The sequence below is a fragment of the Ixodes scapularis genome, unplaced genomic scaffold, assembly GCF_016920785.2.
Source record: "Ixodes scapularis isolate PalLabHiFi unplaced genomic scaffold, ASM1692078v2 PGA_scaffold13__105_contigs__length_92229423, whole genome shotgun sequence".
NCBI classification, from domain to species: domain Eukaryota; kingdom Metazoa; phylum Arthropoda; class Arachnida; order Ixodida; family Ixodidae; genus Ixodes; species Ixodes scapularis.
In genome coordinates, this window is record NW_024609839.1 from 79,453,401 (window position 1) to 79,465,501 (window position 12,101).

Consider the following 12,101-nt stretch of genomic DNA (forward strand, 5'->3'; position numbering starts at 1 on the left):
AGAGTGCTCTCGGACGGCACTTGAACGCTCCGCAAGAGTGCTCTCGGACGGCACTTGAACGCTCCGCAAGAGTGCTGTCGGACGGCACTTGAACGCTCCGCAAGAGTGCTCTCGGACGGCACTTGAACGCTCCGCAAGAGTGCTGTCGGACGGCACTTGAACGCTCCGCAAGAGTGCTCTCGGACGGCACTTGAACGCTCCGCAAGAGTGCTGTCGGACGGCACTTGAACGCTCCGCAAGAGTGCTCTCGCACGGCACTTGAACGCTCCGCAAGAGTGCTGTCGGACGGCACTTGAACGCTCCGCAAGAGTGCTCTCGGACGGCACTTGAACGCTCCGCAAGAGTGCTCTCGGACGGCACTTGAACGCTCCGCAAGTGTGCTGTCGGACGGCACTTGAACGCTCCGCAAGAGTGCTCTCGCACGGCACTTGAACGCTCCGCAAGAGTGCTGTCGGACGGCACTTGAACGCTCCGCAAGAGTGCTCTCGGACGGCACTTGAACGCTCCGCAAGAGTGCTGTCGGACGGCACTTGAACGCTCCGCAAGAGTGCTCTCGGACGGCACTTGAACGCTCCGCAAGAGTGCTGTCGGACGGCACTTGAACGCTCCGCAAGAGTGCTCTCGGACGGCACTTGAACGCTCCGCAAGAGTGCTCTCGGACGGCACTTGAACGCTCCGCAAGAGTGCTCTCGGACGGCACTTGAACGCTCCGCAAGAGTGCTCTCGCACGGCACTTGAACGCTCCGCAAGAGTGCTGTCGGACGGCACTTGAACGCTCCGCAAGAGTGCTCTCGGACGGCACTTGAACGCTCCGCAAGAGTGCTGTCGGACGGCACTTGAACGCTCCGCAAGAGTGCTGTCGGACGGCACTTGAACGCTCCGCAAGAGTGCTCTCGGACGGCACTTGAACGCTCCGCAAGAGTGCTGTCGGACGGCACTTGAACGCTCCGCAAGAGTGCTCTCGGACGGCACTTGAACGCTCCGCAAGAGTGCTCTCGGACGGCACTTGAACGCTCCGCAAGAGTGCTCTCGGACGGCACTTGAACGCTCCGCAAGAGTGCTCTCGGACGGCACTTGAACGCTCCGCAAGAGTGCTCTCGGACGGCACTTGAACGCTCCGCAAGAGTTCCGTCGGACGGCACTTGAACGCTCCGCAAGAGCGCCGTCGGACGGCACTTGAACGCTCCGCAAGAGTTCCGTCGGACGGCACTTGAACGCTCCGCAAGAGCGCCGTCGGACGGCACTTGAACGCTCCGCAAGAGTGCTCTCGGACGGCACTTGAACGCTCCGCAAGAGTGCTGTCGGACGGCACTTGAACGCTCCGCAAGAGTGCTCTCGGACGGCACTTGAACGCTCCGCAAGAGTGCTCTCGGACGGCACTTGAACGCTCCGCAAGAGTGCTCTCGGACGGCACTTGAACGCTCCGCAAGAGCGCCGTCGGACGGCACTTGAACGCTCCGCAAGAGTGCTCTCGGACGGCACTTGAACGCTCCGCAAGAGCGCCGTCGGACGGCACTTGAACGCTCCGCAAGAGTTCCGTCGGACGGCACTTGAACGCTCCGCAAGAGCGCCGTCGGACGGCACTTGAACGCTCCGCAAGAGTGCTCTCGGACGGCACTTGAACGCTCCGCAAGAGTGCTGTCGGACGGCACTTGAACGCTCCGCAAGAGTGCTCTCGGACGGCACTTGAACGCTCCGCAAGAGTGCTCTCGGACGGCACTTGAACGCTCCGCAAGAGTGCTCTCGGACGGCACTTGAACGCTCCGCAAGAGTGCTCTCGCACGGCACTTGAACGCTCCGCAAGAGTGCTGTCGGACGGCACTTGAACGCTCCGCAAGAGTGCTCTCGGACGGCACTTGAACGCTCCGCAAGAGTGCTGTCGGACGGCACTTGAACGCTCCGCAAGAGTGCTCTCGGACGGCACTTGAACGCTCCGCAAGAGTGCTGTCGGACGGCACTTGAACGCTCCGCAAGAGTGCTGTCGGACGGCACTTGAACGCTCCGCAAGAGTGCTCTCGGACGGCACTTGAACGCTCCGCAAGAGTGCTCTCGGACGGCACTTGAACGCTCCGCAAGAGTGCTCTCGCACGGCACTTGAACGCTCCGCAAGAGTGCTGTCGGACGGCACTTGAACGCTCCGCAAGAGTGCTCTCGGACGGCACTTGAACGCTCCGCAAGAGTGCTGTCGGACGGCACTTGAACGCTCCGCAAGAGTGCTCTCGGACGGCACTTGAACGCTCCGCAAGAGTGCTGTCGGACGGCACTTGAACGCTCCGCAAGAGTGCTGTCGGACGGCACTTGAACGCTCCGCAAGAGTGCTCTCGGACGGCACTTGAACGCTCCGCAAGAGTGCTGTCGGACGGCACTTGAACGCTCCGCAAGAGTGCTCTCGGACGGCACTTGAACGCTCCGCAAGAGTGCTGTCGGACGGCACTTGAACGCTCCGCAAGAGTGCTGTCGGACGGCACTTGAACGCTCCGCAAGAGTGCTCTCGGACGGCACTTGAACGCTCCGCAAGAGTGCTCTCGGACGGCACTTGAACGCTCCGCAAGAGTGCTGTCGGACGGCACTTGAACGCTCCGCAAGAGTGCTCTCGGACGGCACTTGAACGCTCCGCAAGAGTGCTCTCGGACGGCACTTGAACGCTCCGCAAGAGTGCTGTCGGACGGCACTTGAACGCTCCGCAAGAGTGCTCTCGGACGGCACTTGAACGCTCCGCAAGAGTGCTGTCGGACGGCACTTGAACGCTCCGCAAGAGTGCTGTCGGACGGCACTTGAACGCTCCGCAAGAGTGCTCTCGGACGGCACTTGAACGCTCCGCAAGAGTGCTCTCGGACGGCACTTGAACGCTCCGCAAGAGTGCTGTCGGACGGCACTTGAACGCTCCGCAAGAGTGCTGTCGGACGGCACTTGAACGCTCCGCAAGAGTGCTCTCGGACGGCACTTGAACGCTCCGCAAGAGTGCTGTCGGACGGCACTTGAACGCTCCGCAAGAGTGCTGTCGGACGGCACTTGAACGCTCCGCAAGAGTGCTCTCGGACGGCACTTGAACGCTCCGCAAGAGTGCTCTCGGACGGCACTTGAACGCTCCGCAAGAGTGCTGTCGGACGGCACTTGAACGCTCCGCAAGAGTGCTCTCGGACGGCACTTGAACGCTCCGCAAGAGTGCTCTCGGACGGCACTTGAACGCTCCGCAAGAGTTCCGTCGGACGGCACTTGAACGCTCCGCAAGAGCGCCGTCGGACGGCACTTGAACGCTCCGCAAGAGTTCCGTCGGACGGCACTTGAACGCTCCGCAAGAGCGCCGTCGGACGGCACTTGAACGCTCCGCATGAGTGCCATCGGACGGCAATCAGCTACAAGCACGAAAACACGAGGTCGCTGCTTTGAAACGTTCTCCTGCAGACCGAGCACTCGCGCTAGAAATGCACTTCTCAAAGCCAGAAGCGCGGGCTAGCTCGCGCTTGTAGCTTTGGCTGCATGTCTCAGCTTAATGGCGAACGGAGTATAGACACAGCGTTTGAAAGATCTGTAAAAAACCATAAAAAGTGAAGAGCAAGAATTGTATAAGAAAGTTAAAATAAGCTAGGTACTTATTTACCGGTAACTTTTTCATACTGTTTGTCTTCAAGTCTGGGCCTCCGTAGAGACCGACGTGCTGGCTCGCCCGAAGTGATCATTCCAGTAAAGCACAGCGAAGCTTCGTCTCAGGTCATGCGTTTTGTTCTTGTAGTGATTGCGTTCGTCCAGGTAAACGGACACCGTGTTGGTGGACGATTCAACGTAGAACCTGCCCCTCAACATTACAAAATTGTGTGCGTGTTTATACACTTCGTTCATTAGAACTTACTCAAAATCGAGATCCAGAGTTACGAAATCCTTGGTGCCAGAAGCGTACTTGGAACGTGTCGAACGATCTTGCATTGCGAATCCGAAGCACCGATGACCACCGGCATAATAATAAACGCGACTTAGCAGTGTTGCCCGTAGGGTGTCATCATCAACGCCACAGGTGGGAATCACAAAGTATAGGCATGGTTGCCTGCTGGCAATGCATTTGTCCGAGAGCAGCGGCGTACCAACTTGTTTTTGAGTGGGTGGGGGGGGGGGGGGGGGGGGGGGCAAACTGGAAGCTCTCCCCTCTACCCCCCCCCCCTCCCCCCAGAGCCGGGCGCGGTGCCCTTTGTATCTCTTGGGCGCCGCCGGCCAGCGTTTCAGGGGGGTCAAAACGCATACCTTGCTAGATACAAAGATAAAGTGTTGCGAGAATTACATGAAGCATTTGAAATAGACCCTTTCCGGAATTCAGTGCCATCTGGTGACTCAAATGGCAGTTTATCTTTTACTATACTAATGGCGGCAATGAGCCTGTGGTCTGCAGCAGACATGTACAAATTACTCAAAAAAGGTAGTTAAGTTAGGTTACTGAGTATCGACGCCAAAAGTAATTGGAGTAGAGTAGAAATTACGAATTTGTAATAGTAATTGAGTAAACTACTAACTACTGTAAAAAGTAGCGAGTTCCTTTGAAGTTACTTTCGAAGTTACTTTTTTATATTTTTGTGGTAGCAAAATGAACAGCAGTTTTGATCAATGAAAAACCCTGCGAGCCAAAAATAAAAGCAGTCTTTTTATGGCTTGCGTTTTCACCAAAATAGTTTATGCGCTCGCAGAAGCAATTGACTTTCATAGTTTTTGATAGGAAAGTTTCCCCTTTTCCTTCTGAAGACGTCCCCAGCCAAGCTAAACAGACGTTCCACCGACGCGCTGAATGGAACGGCACCATTGAATTTGAGAAACAGGCTGTGCAGGGTCAGGTAAGCGAGTAACGGCATCTTAGGTGTCCATGACGAAACATGTGAGGTTTGCCTCGGGTAGAGGGTCTTTTATAACGAACTTTCCTCCTTTTTTTTCTTTTTTCTTGGGCAAGTTAAGTTTGTTATGACTGGCCCCTCTTTGTTCCGACAACGTTCTGAGAGTACGCTGAGCGAGTGCACCCGACCGTGAAGGGTTCAAGTCTCGCGCCACGACAATGAGATCATCCGGACGACTGCGCGTCTCGTTGTAGTGCTATAGTGCTACGCTATTGAAAACAAAAATTGTTTTGGTTTAACGGAAGATGAATCGAAGAATACTTCTCCGCTGACGCCGCGTCCAACAAAAGGATCTCCCAAGGGTAACTCGCGATCTTCGCAGGCGACTACAATATTCTGACGCGCACGCCTGACAAGTAAATCGTTTTTAACAAAGAGGAGGTCTCCCAGGCATGGAAGGTCAGAAGGACGCGAACGACTACGTGAACAAGCGTCGTCGCTCGTACAGTTGCAGCTGGAAGCGCGAACGTGCTCCCATGAACGAATTACCCGTGCCAGGGTTTCTTCTCGGGGGAGTCCGGCTTTGCAAAGGCGTATGCGCTGACGACGAGGCGACCATTTGGACAGGCGCCCAGCTGCGAGGTCATTCAAGTGGCACCTCCCGTGGAACCTAGCGCTTGAGTCAGACCTCACTAAAGACAAACAACACGAAAACAACAACAGCCCTCGGAGTGTCCCGGTCTTTCACGGTTGCAGCTGGAAACGCGGCGCCTGCGTGCATTACCGGATTAGGAATACCCGACCAAGGCTTGTAAAGCATCTCTTCCTTCGTTCGTGCGCGCCGGTGTTATGCTTTGGCTGCTCGTCGCCACCTTGGCCCAAGGACGCCTTCCCGAACAAGGGGACCCCTTTTTCGGGAATGCCAGTTCATCTGCCGCGGCGTCTTATTCATTTCTGCGCTCAAACGTTCGTGATAAGCAACATTAGCACTAGATTTCGAAAGTAGTTAGTAATTTGAGTAGAAGTTACCTGAAAAAAGTAGTTAAATTAAACTAATTACCCAAATCAAGTTGTAATTGAAAGTTACCAAGTTACTCGAAAAAGTAGTTAAACTACAGTAGTCTGAGTAGAGTAGTTGAACTACGTCCAAGTCTGGTCTGCAGTATTTAATGGGGCACCGTCACCTAAAGGTCAACGGTAAACCGAGAATGTTTACTTCACCACAATTATTTTTCAATCTATTTTAGTGTCGATGGCGAAACAAATGCAGCCAGTCAGAACGAAGCGCCAACCCACATAGACGCCTTGATAGAGTCCTATACATCAAGAGGCTTTGAAGCCGATTGAGTGCTACTACTAACAGATTGACTGGGACTGAGTTAGAAATGAACGCTTACGCAGCTCTTGCTTCCAATTCCTGCTTCACGTCGCGCTAACACCTAGAATGTATAGGCCTCGAATCAGGGCCGTACCCAGAAAAAAATTTCGGGGGGGGGGGGGGGGGGGGGGGGGGGGTTTCGGGGATAACGGCGGCCATTTTGAAAGTGTCTGTTGTCTTATTTTCGCCTATGAATCATGTGCATCGGTGGCATATAATGGAGAGTTACAGCAAACCGCGGAGAACCGGTCCCGGTTTGGTACCCGGTAGCCGACCGGCGCCACTGCGCGTGCGCAGAGGTGGAGATTAAAATCGGCTGGCTGCCTGTGCACCGACCAGGGCCGTACCCAGAAAAAAATTTCGGGGGGGGTCAGAACCCCCTACCCCCCCCCCCCCCCCCCCCCTGGTTACGGCCCTGCCTTGAATCATCTGCTCAGGAGCATCTTCAACTTCTTCCTTCATCAGTAAACAGAAGGCCGCCATTAGTATAGCACATATGCCGTTTTCAGACGATGATGATGATAGTGATCAAAGTGGCCAGACTGAATTCCGGAAAGGGTCTATTGGCATTAGTAGTAGTAGTAGTTTATTGTAAAGTGAAAAGGGGGTAGAAGCAAAGCGAAAGGTCAGCCTCCCAGTGGTGGGGTCAGCTTTCTCGCCTTGCTAGGGGGATAGGGGGAACCAAGAGTGGTTGAAGGAGAGGTGGCGCAACAAACACTATGATACACTATTATACACTATGATACACTATTTACACTGTGATACAATATTAAACGAATTGCGTGGCTAATTGTGGTCTTGGTCCTTTCCTGACGTATTACAGGCTGCTATAGCCTGCGGATTTTAAATAGTCAAGCAGTGCTCTTAAAGCTTTTGTTCTCGAATGCCGCGAACCGGTGGGGAACAGGAGTGACTTGGTGTTGCCAGCAGGAATGTTAAGCTGTTTGAGGGTGGTCACAAGTGTTTCTCGGTGGTTGCTCACCGCACTGCAATGCCAGAGAATGTGTTCGATGTCCTCCGTGGCACCACAGGCACTGCAGGCTGGGGATGACAGGCGTTTGATGAGATGCAGTCGAGAAGCGGTTCGGGCGCAGCCTACCCTTATCCGATGAAGTAGAGCTTGTTCCAGCCTGCTGAAGCTTTTCTTGGGAATTGTGTACGGCGGTGTTCCAGCCGCAGTTTCAGGGTCAGGGTGAAGTTTCTGAACGGCTTTTTGAATAAGGCTGTTTGACGAATTATATGGATGTACGGAGATTGTTGGTGTGACATTCGCATGAGCAGCCCGTGCGAGAGAATCCGCAGTCTCATTTCCTTGAATGCCAACGTGGGAAGGGATCCACTGAAACTGGATGGATGCACCTTCGACAGCTGCCTTCTGAACTAGGTAGGCTATAGTGCGAGCTAGCGGAGATGCTCTTTCCAGGTTCGTGAGTTGCTTCAGAGCTGCTTGGGAGTCGGAGAAGATGACAAAGTGGTGTAGCTCCGCGTGCTTGAAAATTTCTTGTACGGCAAGCCAGATGGCAGCAAGCTCGGCACATGCGGTGTTCATGCAGATGTCCAATCGACCTTTCGTGTGAATTCTAAGTTGGGGAATGCAGTAGGCAGCTGTGGCGCAATTCCCACGTATGCTACCATCTGTATATATGTGCGTTTGTCCTGCGTAGTCTGTGGTTATCAACTCTTCAGTAATAGACCGTGCTACACAATCTGCGACCCTACCTCGCCGAGGCAGGTCAGGAATAGTTGCCAATATTTGCAGTTTCTCTTCGTCACAGTGAGGCGGAAGTGTCTCTGGAACGTTAGAAGGATAGCCGATTGTTGAACGAAATGCTTCACCCATCCTTCCCAAAAAAGAATTATGCCTTGCTATGATACCTTCGATGAGTTTGATTGCATTAGGTGCACTGTAGAGCCTAGTGAAATGTCGAAGCACTCGTTCTTGTGCTTGATTCCGTAGTGGGGAGTCGCCGGCTTCTACGAGTGTGGGCACATTTTGTGATGAGCAGGGCAGGCCGAGGCAGAACCTTAGCGCCGTTCGGTGGAAAGTTTCAAGAGTTGTCCATTGCGGTCTTGCTATGTCGAGTAGGGGTAGTGCGTAGAGCACTCTGCTTACAATGAGACCCCGATAGAGCGTCAACAGTGATGACTGGAACGGACCCCAGTTTTGACTCGCGATGCGGTGAAGAGCACCACATAGTTTGCGAGACTCTTTCATGACGTGCTTAACAGCAGGGCGCCAGTTCACTCTGTCGTCTATAATGACGCCAAGGTATTTAACTTGTGTCCGCCTTCGAATACGTTCTCCTTCCACGCGAAGTCTTGAGAATTCGGAACGTAATCGCCCTCGTGGTCTGTAGGTGAGTGCGGAGGTCTTAGCAGTAGACAATGTGAGGCCAGCGTGAAAGAGAAAAGCCGAGGTGGTGTTAAGAGCCTTTTGGAGTTGTGCTTCAACTGTTGTTGAGAGGAGCGTTGGGCCAGCGCACCACAGTACGACGTCGTCAGCGTATATTGCACATTTGACTGGAAGTATACTTTCCTTTGGCAAAGCAGGGGGGAGTGCTGCCTTGACAACATTGAAAAGTAGCGGGCTGAGGACACTTCCCTGTGGCACTCCATGTGTGCACTCGCGTGGCGTACTCAAATGCCTGGCCAGTCTAACTTGGAGCGTTCGTTTGTTTAGAAAAGATCGCACAAAGGCCAGGGCCCGACCTCCTACCCCGATTAATTGCAATCTCTCTATTATTATGTCGTGAGGAAGAGCGTCGAAAGCACGATGTATATCCAAGAACACAGCATGTAGAACATGTTTCTGTGCTTTGGCCTCTTCAAGAGACGAGGCAAGATCTCCGATGGCATCTGCTGTGGAACGACCTCTTCTGAAGCCCGACAGTTCGTGTGGGAACGCGTTTGTATGTTCAAGTTGCCAAGTGAGACGGCGGTGGATCATCCTTTCCATTAGCTTGCAGGTGCAGGACGTCAGTGATATTGGGCGATATGAGGACAAGTCATTCGCGCGCTTTCCTGCTTTCTTGACAGCTATCACGGTCGATTGTAGCCAGGCATCGGGTAGAACTCCTCTCTGTCAAATGTCGTTGAAGTAGGCGAGTAGTTTCGGTCGGTCTTTTTCGTCGATGTTTTTTAGGGCCTGGTTAGTTATACCGTCAGGTCCTGGGGCACTCCGTCGACGGCAGTTTGACAAGGCGTAATTTAACTCTGATAATGTGAAGTCGTCATCAACTGACTTTTTAGGGAAGTGTAGAACGGGAGGCCTGGGTCCAAGAAAAACCGCCTTTGGTGAGTTGATGTGAGCGGTGAATTCATCTGCAAATCGTTCTCTGAGGGTAGCGAATGAGATTTTGTTTTTGATGGCGATTGCTGCGAAGTGGTCTTTAGGTGGGACTGCAGTGAGTAGGCATTTGACTGTCGTCCATGGGAGGCGGGATCCAGCGTCAGTGTTTAGTGAATTACTTCTCTGTTGCCATTGATGACGGCCAAGTTGTACGGTATATCTGCGAAGCTTGGCCTCAATTCGTCGTGATGTTGTCCAGTCTTGGGGTCGCTTAGAACGTCTAGCTATTCTTTGAGCTCGCCGGGATGCGGCGCGAAGGTTCAAATATGTCAGGTCTGGGACTGGTTTTGTTGTTGGGAGCGTTATTTGCTTAGTGGCGACTTTGAAGGCGGTGGTTACGGCCTCCTCAATTGCTGGAGGATTTTGGCCTGTTAATATCGTGCTAAGGGTTTCGCGATAAACGTCCCAGTTGGTAATCTGATGCGTTCTGATCTTCCGTGGAATGGCCGTGATGGGGAGGAGCAAGATGGGCACGTGGTCACTTCCCCATGTATCAGGTTCTGCATTCCAGACCATTTGTATTTCGGGTGATACGAATGTTAGATCGAGAACGCTGTCTGTTTTAAGAAGAGGACGAATGAATGTTGGCGATCCGTTGTTGAGGCATCTTAAGCCTAGATCTTTTGTTACATCAATGAGCGCATTTCCCCTTTGTGTGGTTGTGTCACTTCCCCAAACAGGGTGGTTCGCATTAAAATCTCCGCACCATATAATTGGCCCAGGACAGCGTTTTCTGATCTTTCTCATTTCATCGGGGTCCCATGGTTGGTGAGGACGTATGTAGCTTGAGACAACAGTAATATCACGCTTGTCCATTCTTATTGTTACGGCTGTATGCTCACTGTATAGAGTGTTCAAGTCGCTAAGGTCGATTTCCATTTGTTTGAGGTGATTCTGCACGAATATAGATGCCCTAGACTTCCCGTCAAGGTGCGGTGTCTTACTGTGATATTGGACGTATGGGGATAATCGATGAGGTCCTGGTTGCACATACGTTTCTTGAAGAGCAAGAACATTTGGTTGAAGCTCCAGGAGGCGGCGACGAAGTTCGGAAAGTCGAGGTCGGAGAGTATTAACATTCCACTGGATGATCGATGGAAGCATCTTGATACGACCCGGCGCTACCGGCGCGCGCACAGGGGACCCTGCAGCGTTGCTCTCAGGCATCGCTGTGTTGAGAATTTTTCATGATTCCGACGATAGCTGTCTCAAAGAGCATCATTCCTTGTAAAATTGTCTTCAATGTGCTTGGTGGCATTTGTGCGATGGCACTCCGCAGTGCAGAGAAGATGAAGCCTATTAAGCTATCGGCGGATGTGGCTGATTCTTGCGCTGGCTCCTCAGACACACGTCGACCAGAAAGTACATCACTGTATGCAAGGTTTCTATTTGGTCTAGTCTGGGTCATTTCTTGTTGGTCCTTCTTCGCATCTGACTTTCCTGAGTTTTCTTTATCAGTGGTTGGAGAACGTTTAGAAGAAATATTCATTGACCTCGATGCAGCTCTTTTTGGCGAGTCCTTCTTAGGTTGATTTTTTCGTCCTGCTTGCGCATGGGAACGATCTGCGTGCGTTGTTTCTTTTTGGAGCGCAGGATATTCTTCTTGTGCTACAGGTAGTTCACGTTGTGTTTCAACAAGCTATGGTCCGTGAATGAAAGATTTTTTTCTTGTAAGTGCTGCCAGGCGTACCTTGCAATTTGCATAAGAAGCAGGATGGTCACCGAGACAGTTCGCACATTTGGTGGGAAGTGTGCCAGGGCATTCTTTGGACGAGTGTGGTTCTCCACATCTTTTGCATTTTGTTTTCCCCTTGCAGTACTTTGCAATGTGGCCGAGGGCCTGGCAGTTGAAACACCTTGGAGGTGCTGCAATGTACTCGGTTACTTCGTGCCGTGTGAAGCCGAGGTTGATCTTGTCCGGTCGCTCGGTGTTTGGACGGAATGTTAGAACCACTCGGTCGGTCGGTTGGGCAACATCTGTTGCATTTTCGCGTCGCTGGTAGAGCCGACGAGCGGCGATCACACCGGCTGGTCCCAGAAATTCGTTAAGGTCATTATCAGTGTACCACTTTGGTACCCCTTTGATTAGACCGAAGTTTTGTAGGTACGCTTTGGGTATTGTTGCTTGTACCGGGATCCCACAAAGGGAGTGCACTTTGAGAAGTCGATGCACAGTCGGTACTTCTGAGACATCAAGTAAAAGACCTCCCCTCGCTGTGAAACGATGTCTCACGATGGGCGCGCCAGCCAGTGTCTCTACTTCAGCAGACAATTTCAGCGGGTTTTGTTGCTGCAACCGCTTATCCTCCTGCACGGGCGTTAGCAGGACTGGAACCCCTGTCGTCCTCTGTCGACGATGTTGCACTAAGGTGAGCTCAGAGTCCTCTCCGGCTTCCGTCTCTTCCATTTTTTCCGGGTGGTCGTTCACTGATATCTCCTCATCATCACCGTCTCCCGTACGTCGCTTAGTTTGAGGGCTTACTTGTGTTCCATTGTAGGTATGGTCTGATTCGGTAATATCCGAGGTCGTGGCTGGGGGATGTCCATCGGCACAGGACAT

The 12,101-nt window shown here is 52.8% G+C and overlaps 1 pseudogene; it reads right to left on the reverse strand.

The window, feature by feature from the left end:
* Window positions 1–10,700: 10,700 nt before the first annotated feature.
* Window positions 10,701–12,101, reverse strand: LOC115314483 (annotated as a pseudogene).